Raw genomic sequence first — 11,701 nt, 5'->3', positions numbered from 1 at the left:
TCCATCCTGTTTCCCACTGGTCACAGATCTCCTGGAAACCTCTTGCAGGGCATGGAGACCTCCCTCTGCAGCACCTGCAGCTGGGCTTGGGGCTCCTCTGTACCCCACAGACACATCTTCTGTGCTTGTGGGCACGTGGACCAGCAGCACGGCAACCTGTACCTGAGGTAGCTCCACCTTCATGCTGGTGGTGGCCACGTCCTGCTCTGTGTCCTCCAGGCATGGGGCAACAGGGAGTCGTGGGGCTGATGCTGGAGGAGTTTTGTGTCCTGCTGACCTTGGCTTTGGGGATAAAAGCTGTGCAGGTGGGTGCAGGGCTGGGCTTTCAGGTGCTCAGCACCTTCTTCTGCATAGCTTCGGAGGGATTTAGTGTCCTGCTGACCTTGGCTTTGGGGATAAAAGCTGTGCAGGTGGGTGTAGGGCTGGGCTTTCAGATGCTCAGCACCTTCTTCTGTGTGGCTTCGGAGGGATGGTTGTGGAAGAGCTCGGCACTGAGCCTGCTGCTCGCTGAGAGCAACTTCCAGTGCCTCGGTGAAAACTGAGCTGCTCTGAAAATCTGGCCGCAGGGGTGGGTGCCAAAACAGTATGAATCCTCAGGCTGTAACAGTTGCACTTATTTTTCTGACATAATTAACTTGTGGTCCCGCTCCTCCCTGCTGGGGATTGCTCAGGGAAGGAGAGCTGGAGTTCCTGGGATGTGCTTGGTGCTTTAGAGGCAGAGCCAGCCCAGCCCAGCGAGATGTTAGCCCTTTCTGTCCCCAAGGAGCAGCTCCGAGCGGGGATGGGACAGCAGAGATTTTGGTCTTGAATCTCCATGTAAAAAAATCCTCCTTCTTCCTTCTGGGACTGGTTTCCGGGGGTCCCCATGGGGCACTGCTTGCCCCAGATGCTTTTCCATCAGGTTACCCTGAGCTGCCAGAGCTTGTCCTCCCAGCGTGGACCGTGCGTGTGCGGCTCAGCCCGGCTAATAACCGCTGCGTGTGTTTTTCCAGTCATTAAGTGTATGACTAATAGAGCTGTCCTGGCTGCATAATGCACGCTGACAACAAGGAGCCTCAGGGGAGGGGAGCAGAAATAGAGGAATATGAAGAAAATGGCTTAAATTTATCCCCCGTCCAGTAGACGTGTTTTCCCTGTTGGTGTGACGTCCCCGCTGTTCTGGGGCGGGAGACTGGGGAGGCAAGAGTTTGCCTTCTGCCCCCCTTCCCTTTAGAGCTGCCTGGGGCTCTGTGTGTCCGTCTGTCCGTCAGTCTGTCCATCCCAGGCTGTGATTTGCCCCTGTGTGTGTGGGGGATGCTGTGGGCTCATCCCTGTGGGTCATCTCCACGTGCATCCTGACCCCTCTTTGGCTCCAGTGTCACCAGCACAGGCTGTGAATGGCAACACTGGCTGTTGGTAGGTTGTCCCACTACCAACACTGTGGCCCATTCTAAGTGTGTACTGGTTTTGGGGGTCCCTCCCCACTGCCTGCACGCTGTTCTTCCATCCCTGTGCCCCCACACACGTGTGCCTGGCCCAGGGCAGCACCTCCCCACCAGGGTCCCACAGACCCACCTGCCTCCCACATGAGACCTCTCTGCAACAGGATGCAGAAAAATGCCTTCAAGTTTCCTTTTAATAGCTCCTGTAAATCTTATTTTATGCTAAAGCTAAAGACACATTTACTATTGTCATAAAGGAGGAAGAACTGGTGAGTCCCGGGCTGGCCCCAGACCGGGTGACTGGGGAAGAGCAGAGGCAGCAGGTCGAGGGCTGTGGTTCTCCCTCACCGTTTGGGGACACATCGATGACACCAGGTAGTCTGTGGGGCACAGTGCCCCATGGCTGGGATGGACTTGAGGAGCTGAGGGGTCCTGGGTGCAGCATGTGGAGCTGTGGGTCAGGGCTGGGGATGCATGTGTCTAAGTGCTCAGGCACTGGTTTTGCTCCAGCACCTTCCATGCCATGGGAAACCATGCAGGCTGTTTTGGGGGGTTGTTTAGTGGTTTTATTTAATATTTTTAAACCATTGCACAGGCAGTGTCTGTCCCAAATCCCAGCCCAGAGGTCAGTGGAGAATTGGCCTTGCACCTGCAACCTGAAACCAGCTCTGCCTGGCTGACGAGCCTCACGCTGCGCCGCTAATTGAAGGGTTCGGGGCTGGGGGGGTTGGGGTTGTTTTCCTTTTCTATTTTATTTTGAGATGCTGTTTAGAAAAGCGTGGCCAAGAATGGGAATTTCATGCAGTAAACAGAAAAGCTGTTCTGAAGTTATTTATTGGTTCTGTTTCCCAGCACGTGGACTCGTATTGATTTATTTTGCAGTGTCTCTAGAGGCTTCTTCAAGGTTAAAATGTAGACATCGCACGTTAGGCTGGACTAAACGCTGGCAGGAAAACACATTTGGCTTTTTTAATTGGAAAAACATACTCCTTTTATCACCCTGAGGCCAAGACTCTACCACAGCAGCATGGGGAGGGCAGGGGAATGTTCACAAGCAGGAGATGCTCTGGTTCACTCCTGCTTGGGGTTGTCGGTGGGGGAACAGAGCCCCCACAACCAGAGCCAGCCCTGGGGTCCCACTGGGCCACGAAAGAAATTCCCCAGGGATGGTGGGGCCAGTGACCACCCCAGGTGGGGACGTTGGGTGTGAGCCTCCTGCTGAACAGACCTGTGCTGAGTTTAGGAGCTTGGTGCCAGCTCCGTTTTTACCACTGGGAGCTCACACCAGTCAACATCGGAGGGAGATCGAGGTCCCACAACCTGGTGGGGATAGATCAGTGTTTGTCCCCAGCAGCTGGTGGCAGGGGCTTGTCCCAAGCAGAGATGCTGGGCATCAAGAGCAGGAGAGACCCCCACATGCCCACCTCAGATCTCACTACCCTGATTTCAGTCCGTACAGTCGCAGCCACTATTCAGCTGCAGAAAGAGATGGGAAGAGAATTATTCATTCTTAAGAAGAATTTGACAGCCCCTTCCATCCTCAAAGTGTTTTCCACCCCTGGTGCTTCTCCTGTACTTCTTGTTCCCCTTCCTTTTGCAGGTGAGGGGACTCACCACAGGCCATGGAAGGAGGCAGTGCCAGAGATGGGATGGCTGCTGCTGCTGCCGTGGGTCCCCTTTCCCCGTCACTCCGGAGCCGGCAGTGGAGCGCGTGCGGCCGGGGAGCTCTGCTGGGGAAGGTACGGGTCTGAGGTTTAGAAATCATGATGTGTGAATTGAAATGGGAAGCAACGGATCTCGGGAATCACCGCAACTGCTACAAGGTGTTCCTGAAGCTGTCAGCAAGCCATCTGCCCGCTCGCCCTAGGTAAACACCGCGCCGGGGCCGCCGCGGCCAGCCCTCCTTGGAAAACCCTGGAGCAAAGGGGTCCCATCCCACGGGGTGAACCCCACTGGGGTGGCAGCGTGGTCCCGAGTGGGAATGGGAGGAAAAAGGCTCTGGTGTGTGCCTGGAAGGAGGTAGCCCTGCTGCCTCGCTGGCGTTGGGGCTCTGGAGCGAAGCCCTGGCTGCGGCGCTCGCTCCTCGTAACTCATCCCGGGGACACCCGCAGCGGGCGACCGCGCGAAGGCTGCCGGCCCCCGGCGTGCAATTTATGGCTCCGGGGGAAAAATAGCAGCTGGTTTGGGAGCAGAGCAGAGCTCGGGAGGAGTACGCCCGGGGTCAGGCTGCTGCCCGCTTTCTCTCACTGGGAACTCGTTATTCAAGCGTTGACTCTGCCCGGCGCTCCCCGGCTGCACGGTGGATGGAGAGGGGGAAGGTGAGGAGGACCCGTGCAGCAGGGCATGGCTCAGGGAAGCAGGGTGGAAAGCCTGCCCTGCTCCACTGCTGCTGCACATCACAGCTCCCAGCACGGTTTGGGCAGTGGGGATGTCACCCCAAATCATGGGGACATCTGTGTCCCTGGTGCCCTTCGACATCAGGCACCTGCACGCACCATCGCTTGCAGGGAGCTGGCTGGGAGGCCACGTTGGGGCAGAAAAATGGCCATGGGCTGGCCCTGCCTGCAGCCCCGACACGAGGAGGCAGGCAGGCAGCCCTGAAATGGCTGATTAATAAAAGCTGGGTGACCTGGAATGACACGGGCAGCTGGTGAGTCAGTATGGCCCCAGAAACGCACCCGATGGGTCGGGACTGCAGCATCGCTGCCAGCACCAAGGGCGGGAGCAGGAGAAGGGGCCATGGCTGAGATAGACCTGGCACGGGGGGGCTTGGGGGGCTGCTGGTGCTTCCCCATGGGGTTGGGGTGCAGCCCTGGCCGGTGCCCCCAGCCCCACAGCTGCTGTTTGCTCAGAACTCTTAGTCCTGTTGTGCCTCAGTTTCCCCTCTGTGCAGGGGACAGGGGTGCTCCTGTCCCCCTGTCCCCGGGGAGGTGCACTGAGCTTTGGGAAGTTCTGGAGTGAGCTGGAGAAAAGCAAAATTGGGAAAGAACAAGTATTTTTGCAAAAGTGGATAAAAGAGTGCCAAGGGCCATCTGTGCCTGGTGCAGACGTGCAGGGAGGAGGGCGGAGGGTCAGGATTTTGGGGCTGAGCCCCCTCACCAAGGACGTTGGGGTCGGCTCCCCGCGGTGCCAGCCAGCACTCTCAGTCCTCCTGTTCACTCACAATTCAAAATAAATACAGGGAGTGAACATGACCCTGAGTGTATAGTCTAAAGCTTTTAAAACTCTCCTCTAATTCTTTTAACGTCCCGCACATCTATCCTCTGCACCAGCCTCCTCATTTCTCTTTCTCTACAGTAAACTTATACCCTTTCTAAAGTGCCCAGAGAAGACGCCGTAGATGAAATGTTGCTTTAGCCTAATTTCCTATTCCTAACATGTGCTTTAATTAATGTCATTTGCTTTGATTTGCTGCCAGCATGCCAGTGCAGCACTTCCTTCTTTTCCCAACCTTTACCATAACCTTGTGGGAATGAGTATCAGGTGTTCCCGGCTGATTTCATCTGTTTCAGGGCATTTATCTTGAGCTCTGTGGCTTTTCTGTGCTGTGTTGGTGGCACCAGCACAGAGGCAAAGCTGCAGCGTCCTCCTTCGCTGTGGAGAAAGCAAAGAAGGATGCTTGTACAGAAAGCACCCGACCAACAATTCTTATCCATGTTTTTTACACTTTCTAGGGCTGAAGGTTCAATCCAGAGCAGCGAGGAACACGGCAAAGCAGGGGAGAGGAAGGATGGGACCCCCAAATCCTGGTTTCTCTGCGTCAGGATCATAAAGGTGTCCCCACCACCAGCCTGGGTGCATGCTCGTGGTGGTGGAGCAGTGATTGAGGTCTGGGGCAGAGCCCTCTTCATCCCATCCTGGAGCTGGCTCACAGCTAAGGGTGGGGAATGGTAGAGGCAGAAGCCCCTGCTCTCCCTCCATAGCAGTGGTCGTGCTGAAACTCAATGGTGCAAACCTTCTCCATCCCACTGTGCTGAGCAACGGGGCTCCATGGGCACGAGCAGCATCTCCCGCTGTCCCTACTTCTGCTTCTCCCCAGATTTCATCCTGTTGGTTTTTTGACAGGTGCAGACTGACCAAGAGGACCCTTCTCCATCCCTCCCACTGTTCCCACTGCATGGTGAGATGTGTGTACCCACATCCTTCAACCCAGCTGAGGACACACGATGCCCTTCCTCCAGCTGGAGCTGCCCCGGCCCTGCTGCACGACCAGGTCAGTGCCCTGAGCTGCTGTGTGTGAGATGGAAAACTGCTCATTTGGGGGATTTTTTTTTTCCTTCTGTTCTCCTGATGGAGCCAGCTTGGTCTCCCATCCCAGGCAGAAAAGCACCATGAAGCTCCCCACGACTTTCTGTAACTGGTACGCTTGAGAGCAGCTCCCTGCACAGCAGAGACCAGAGGAATATTTAGCAATTGTCTATTCTGGCCCCAAATCACTGGCACTCACATACAGCAGGCCTGAAATGGCCCCTTTCCCAGACAGCTCCTTAAGCAAGGTTTTCCTGTCTCTTTATTTAATGAATCTCAGCCATCCTTTCTCTCCTCTCTGGAGCCAGGGGCAGATGCAGGAGAGGGAGCACACTCTGCTCCAGCACTCCATCTCTCCCTTCTTCCCAGTTTCTCTCCTTCTACAGGCAGCATTTGGGGTTCCACAGCACGTCATGTCCCACAAGGAGCAAAATCCCAGCTTCTGGGCCCTGTCCCAGTTGACTATTGTTTCCCTTCCCATTTATTCCTGTTGAGGATGCCCCCCAGGAATGGGAGCGTGATGCCTTGTAGCAGCTTTTCCCCCTTTACTATGGGGGCAAAGCCACCCAAAAGGCTGAGCCCTGCTTTCAGAGACACCCCACTCCCTGGGCAAGGAGGAAAATGCCCAAAATGGAGAACAGCCTTTATCCCAGCCCTGGCCCTGCCCTGCTCCAGCCCAGGGAGTGTGTTTCATCGCAGCGTCCCGGGAGCAGGACAGAGGCGTGGGAGGGATGGGACTGAGCGGAGTCGGGGAGTGAGCTGCCACGTCCCAGGGCTGCCTGGCAATGTGGGGTGGCTTCCTGGTGAGCAGGGTGACCAGGAACCAAAGCCAGCCTGAGGGTTTGCCCCTTTAGGAGAGATGCTTGGGGGAAATCCCACCCCAGCGTGTCCTGACAGCAGAGGGATGCGGTGGGGAATTTTGATGGGCTTTGCTGACTTGCTTCCTATTCCTATTATTCCCCCTTCCTTCCCTCTCTCCCCAGCAGCTCTGCAGCCTCCCAGGGCTGGGGCTGGCCCCACAGCTGCTCCCCCCTCATCTGTGGGGCAGAAACCTGAGGCCATCGCACTGCCCTGCGAAGCAAAACGCCTCCCTGGGGCAGCCCCTTCCCTCCGCAGCCTGCTGCTCCCCAGACCCCCCACCCAGCCCCCTTCCTCCCCACCCTCATCCTCTCACCTCGCCTTCCTCCATCCCGTCTGGCCGCCTCCTCGCCGGCAGCCCCACATCCGGACGCGTGGTCGTGCCTCTCTCCGCTCCAGCCCGTGAGCCCCTACGCTCGGAGACGCTGCTCACCACTCCCTTCCACCCTTTGAAATCCCAGCTGCCTTCCCAGCACCCCAAAACCCTCACCCCCCTTAAATCTGGGTGATTTAGCAAGGACCCAGTACGGGACTGACCCCCCCAGGAGCGTGATACACGGATATCGTAGGCATCTTGCAAGTGATTAAATCTCCAGGGTCTCTGTTTGCTCGTGGGTTAGTGTTTCCCCTGAGCCTGAAAGAGGGGGTGTCCCCCCAGCAGTGTCCCCCCAGCCTGTAGCCACAGTGCTGAGCACTGCTTCGCCCCACTGCCGTGCTGTGGGGTCTGGCCCCAGCCCAGGGAGAAGGAGGAGGTTTCCCTCTGGGCAGCACCATGGTGGAAAGGGACTGGCCAAGAAGAGCTGCTGGTGGGGGAGTGAGGGCTTGTGTGTGCTGGCCTGGGGGGTGGTGGCTTTGCTGGTAGCTGAGATGATGCTTATGCCCAAATAGCAACGGGGACACCAAGGTAAACAGCAGGAGTGTGGGCTGCAGGCTCCATCCCAAAGCACGGCGGTGCTCACCAGGCACCACTGACACACACTCCTGTGCTGCCTTGCTCAGGCTGTTGTGCAGTGGGGTCTGTCCCAGAGGCTGAGGGTCCCCATTGGGGTGTAACCTTTAAATGTGACTGTTTAAACTGGCTATCCCTGGTTGCCACCGTGGAGCAGTTTGCTGTGCCACATCAGGGACCCAAAGACCCAGCTCCAGGGCAGGGACGGCGCTGGCAGTTGGCTGCCTTCATCCCTCCCACTGGGAATTTCTCACCCAGACCATCATTTTCCCTCTTCTCTCTGGAGAACAGTGATTTCCCATAGCAGTGACTTCCTCCCCAGCACAAATTAAACAACCACTTTGGGCAGGACTCGCCCCGAGCCCCTCACTCCCTGCAGGGTGAGGGGTGGAGGATGCCAAGGGCACCCTGCAGAGCCACGGGCGGGTTGCTCTGACTGCACTGGGCTGGTTTTGCAGTACCTCGAGGCACTTTCTTGCTCTGATGCAAGGCTTCTGAGACGATCCTCTCCTCTTTTCTTCCATGCCTGGTGAGAAGTGACTTGCGCTGTTGTCACTTGGTGGATTTATGTGAGTCTCAGTTTTGCTCCGAGGGCTCCGGAGGAGCTTACCCAGGAGGTTCCACGCGTCCTCCTCCTGCCCCACCAAGGTCCATGGGATGTTGAGCTGCCTTGGGGCTGCTCTTCATCAGGCAGCCACCCCGACCCTCACGCCGCTGCCCGAGTCCCTTCTCTCCTGGGCTGTCCTCAGGGCCTTGGCCAAGGTTACCTGGCCGTGCTGGTGACCATGGCCCATCTAACCAGCAACCAGAGGTTACGACCTGCCATGAGGGGAGTGGAGATGGCAGGGCCTGCTCAGAGCCCCTCACCATTTCGGCGTGGGGCAGGCAGCGGAGCGGAGCTGCAGCAAAATCCCAGCGCTCCGAGCACGGGGCATTGTTCCCCTTTGATTTTTTTTTTTTTTAAACCATTCTTTCCCGTTCTGGCGTGGCCCCCGTTTGCCGCCTCCCATGCTCCAGCCTGCTGTAGCTGTAGGGCTTTTTTCATTAAAAAACAAAAAAGTAATTGCAAAGCAGATGGGGCGATTTTTTTACATATATATTTCTTGAAGTTAAAGCAGACCTTTGGCTAGCAGAGACCATTGGGGACTAACTCAGGCTGACGTTCACCAGGGCAGTGATCTCTGGACTATTTGTTCTTATACAGAGTGTTGCCGAGCTCACGGCAAAGTTTCTTCCGTACAGAACGTGCGATGGACTTGAAAAGTTCTTTTTCTAGATGCTACTTTGACAAACAGTGAGCCAGCATATCCAGAAATAAAAATCCGGAGCATTTAGATAAAATTAGTGTTCGTTTTGAAAATTAAAACGATTCCACGATTGCTTGCTTTTATTTGTAAAATTCTTAAGCTTTTAAAAAATGTCTAGATAAATGAATATTCGTTCACGGTTTAATTATTAGTGGTTACACAGTGAACAATGCCTGTTTGCATCCTACGTAGACTGGCTTGAAATTGCGAGGGGTAAGTAAACTGGGACAAAATTATCAAATAATCCCCCAAATATTTGAAAACAAATCGGAATATCGTTGTTCGTTTGATTTAGCCCGTTTCGCTGGAGCCTGGCGCGAGGCTGAGGAACACGTTAGTTTACAACGTTTTAAAACATTCGTTAAAATATTTACTTAATCGTCTAAAACAAAGCCTTGGAGCCTCCAAACGTGCCCAGGTCAGGCAAACACACGCGGATAATTCGGCCGAATGATTTAGCAGCAGAGAACCGCTTGCATTTAAACCCGTGCATATTTTCAATACCCCCTTAGTGCATCTATTTTAGTCAGATGTTTAAGATTAAAGGGCCGCGTGTCAGCCCGTATCTTACCCATGCTTCCTGTCATCGTTTCTTTGCAATTTAATTTTGTGTTTTCCTTTCAGCCTAGAAGTGTTTGGTACCAGTCTCTTGGCAAAAGAGCCTGAGGAATGGAAGGGTAAAGAAATACGACCCAGCTGCTATGCACAATGAGGTTTGTAAGTCCTTGTATGGTATAAATAAGCATATTACACAGTTATTAGAAATTTGGCACTGTCCCTGTCTAGAAGCCCGAGTCCGATGCTGTGTGATTCCTCCCCAGTCCATGCATAATTCAGTATTAGTACTCCATTCTTCCAGCCTTATTACTGGCCAAATTCGGCAACTTTTTCTCAGTCCTCCTCCATTCAAACCCTCCTCGGCAGTGTCAACCGGTGAGTTTCCGCTCAAACCAATAAATCTGTGCCAACCCACGGGGCCGAGGCTCGCTCCTGGCTTCACGGGAGCGGGGACCGGAGCCGGCCCCGTAGAAACGGGGGGCGCCGAACCGAGCCGCCGTCGGGGCCGTCGGGTACGGGCTGCGGGCTCGGGGGTCGCTTCTCCCCTCGCCTCCGTCGTGCCCGGCAGGTTTTTTTGGGAGGGAAAGAAGCAGGTTTTCTTGCAGGGGAGGGCGGGGAGGGAGGGGGAAGAGGAGAAGAGCCAAAGGGAGCGGCGCTGGAAAAGCGGTGGAGCATCCCCGCAGGTAACGCGGGGCTCGGTGCCCGCTCGGTTTTTTCCCGGCCCGCGGACTGAGTGTAATTATTAGAGAAAAGCGACAGTAAACTTTTATTAATCGCCGGTGTTTAGGGCCAAGGCATGAGCGAACTCGGTGACAGTGATGAGTGGTTTGGAGAGCCGGTCCCTGAAAGCGGGGCTTATCCTCCCCCTGCCTGCTCCTTTCACTCGGCGATGATGAGCCGTGAATAGGAGCCACCCTGCCGTCGGGGATCCGGCCGTTTATCTGCCGGGTGATGACAGTCGGGCTGGTTTCGAGCCTCGCCGTCAATTGCCGGAGCCTCCGGGAAACGCACGGCGCTGCCGCAGCCGAGGGGGCTCCGTCCGGCGGGGGAGGCTTTCGCCCCCGCGGCGTCGGCCCCGGTCCCCCGGTCGGGGACGGTGAAACCGGCCGCGGTGTCCCCCAGCCCCGGGCCGAGCCCCACCGACCCCGACCCCGTCGTCTCGCCTAGCGGGGACAGCCTCAGCCGGTGTCGCACGGAACGGAACGGGCCCGACACCGCCGCACCGACGGGGAGGGCTGAGGGTTGGCGGGAGGAGAGGGAGGCTTTGGCTTTGCTTTAATTAATTTGCTTTAATTAAATCCTCCTCACCTGGGGATCGTCCCTCCGCCTTTTTTTTTTTTTTGTCTCTTCAAGGAGGGAAAAAAAATAATGCATTTAACGTAGGGAAACGTCCGTGATTCTCAGTGTCCGCAGCTGCGGGAGGAAGGGGTGGAGGGAGACTCACCCAAACAAAGCCGAGACGCAGAGTAAACACGAAAATTCACCTTGTTGCGGAGCCCGGTCCTCCGCGGCCGTCCCGGGCCCCGCAACCTGCGGGAAGAGCCCGGCCCGCAGGTGGGAACCGGTAGCGGGACGGAGCCGTCCGAGCGGACCACCCTCCGCGGCTCTGCGCGCTCTCTCCGCTCCCGCGGCCGTGGGGTTGGAGTACGAGACCGGCCCGTGGTTCAGAGGTAACCGCGGCCCGCGGAAACCACCGCGGCGAGCCGCGCTCCGGGACCCCCGGGCGGAGCGGAGCCTTCCCGCTCCCACCGCGTCCCTACCGGGACGGCTCCTCACCCCCAGGCCCTCCCCGGCCCCCGCTCTGTCTGTGCGGGGGCAGGACGGGAGCGGGGATCCCCTCGCCCCGGCCCCGCAGGCGCACGTCGGGGCCCGCCACCGGCCCGGTCTCACCTGCCACCGGCCCCGGTCCCGGCCCACCGGCTCCTGAGGGAATTGCTCGCCGCTCCCTCTCTCGCATCCCCCAGCCCGCCAGGACCTTTTTTTTTTTCCCCTAAAAGGTTCATTAAGAGGTTGACCCCGGTTTTTTTTTTTTTTTTTTTTTTTTTTTTTGCATTCTGCTCCTGTTCCCAATTTCGGCACCACGTGACGGTGGGAGTGAGTTCGGGTTTAAATTCACTTTCAAGAAACCCCCGAGAAAACCCCCTCCTGCCCCGCCGAGCCCCGGCCGGCCCATGGCGGTGTCCCTGTGAGCCCGGGGCTGCGGGAGGCGAGCGGGCACCGCCACCCCCCGGTCCCGCACCGCCCGCCTCGGGTAAGCGGCTCCCTCCTGCCCCCCCTTCCCGCGACACAGGGCGGTGGGCAGCAATGGGGCTGTCGCGATAGGTAGCGCAGGAGCCTGGGTGCGTTTCGGCCGTCGGTGG

General features: G+C 56.9%; 1 protein-coding gene across 1 annotated transcript in view; it reads left to right on the top strand.

Moving 5' to 3' along the window:
* Nucleotides 1-8,452: 8,452 nt before the first annotated feature.
* TBX4 (T-box 4) overlaps nucleotides 8,453-11,701 on the top strand; it is a 52,543-nt gene continuing 49,294 nt past the window's right edge. The window contains exon 1 of the mRNA XM_014952384.1: nucleotides 8,453-9,716. The gene's annotated coding sequence lies outside the window, so the exon portion shown is untranslated. The remainder of the gene's footprint in view (nucleotides 9,717-11,701) is intronic.

Source organism: Calidris pugnax, unplaced genomic scaffold, assembly GCF_001431845.1.
Source record: "Calidris pugnax isolate Ruff unplaced genomic scaffold, ASM143184v1 scaffold45, whole genome shotgun sequence".
Lineage (NCBI taxonomy): Eukaryota > Metazoa > Chordata > Aves > Charadriiformes > Scolopacidae > Calidris > Calidris pugnax.
The sequence above is the reverse complement of the archived record's forward strand: the minus strand, read 5'-3'. Positions and strand labels throughout refer to the sequence as shown.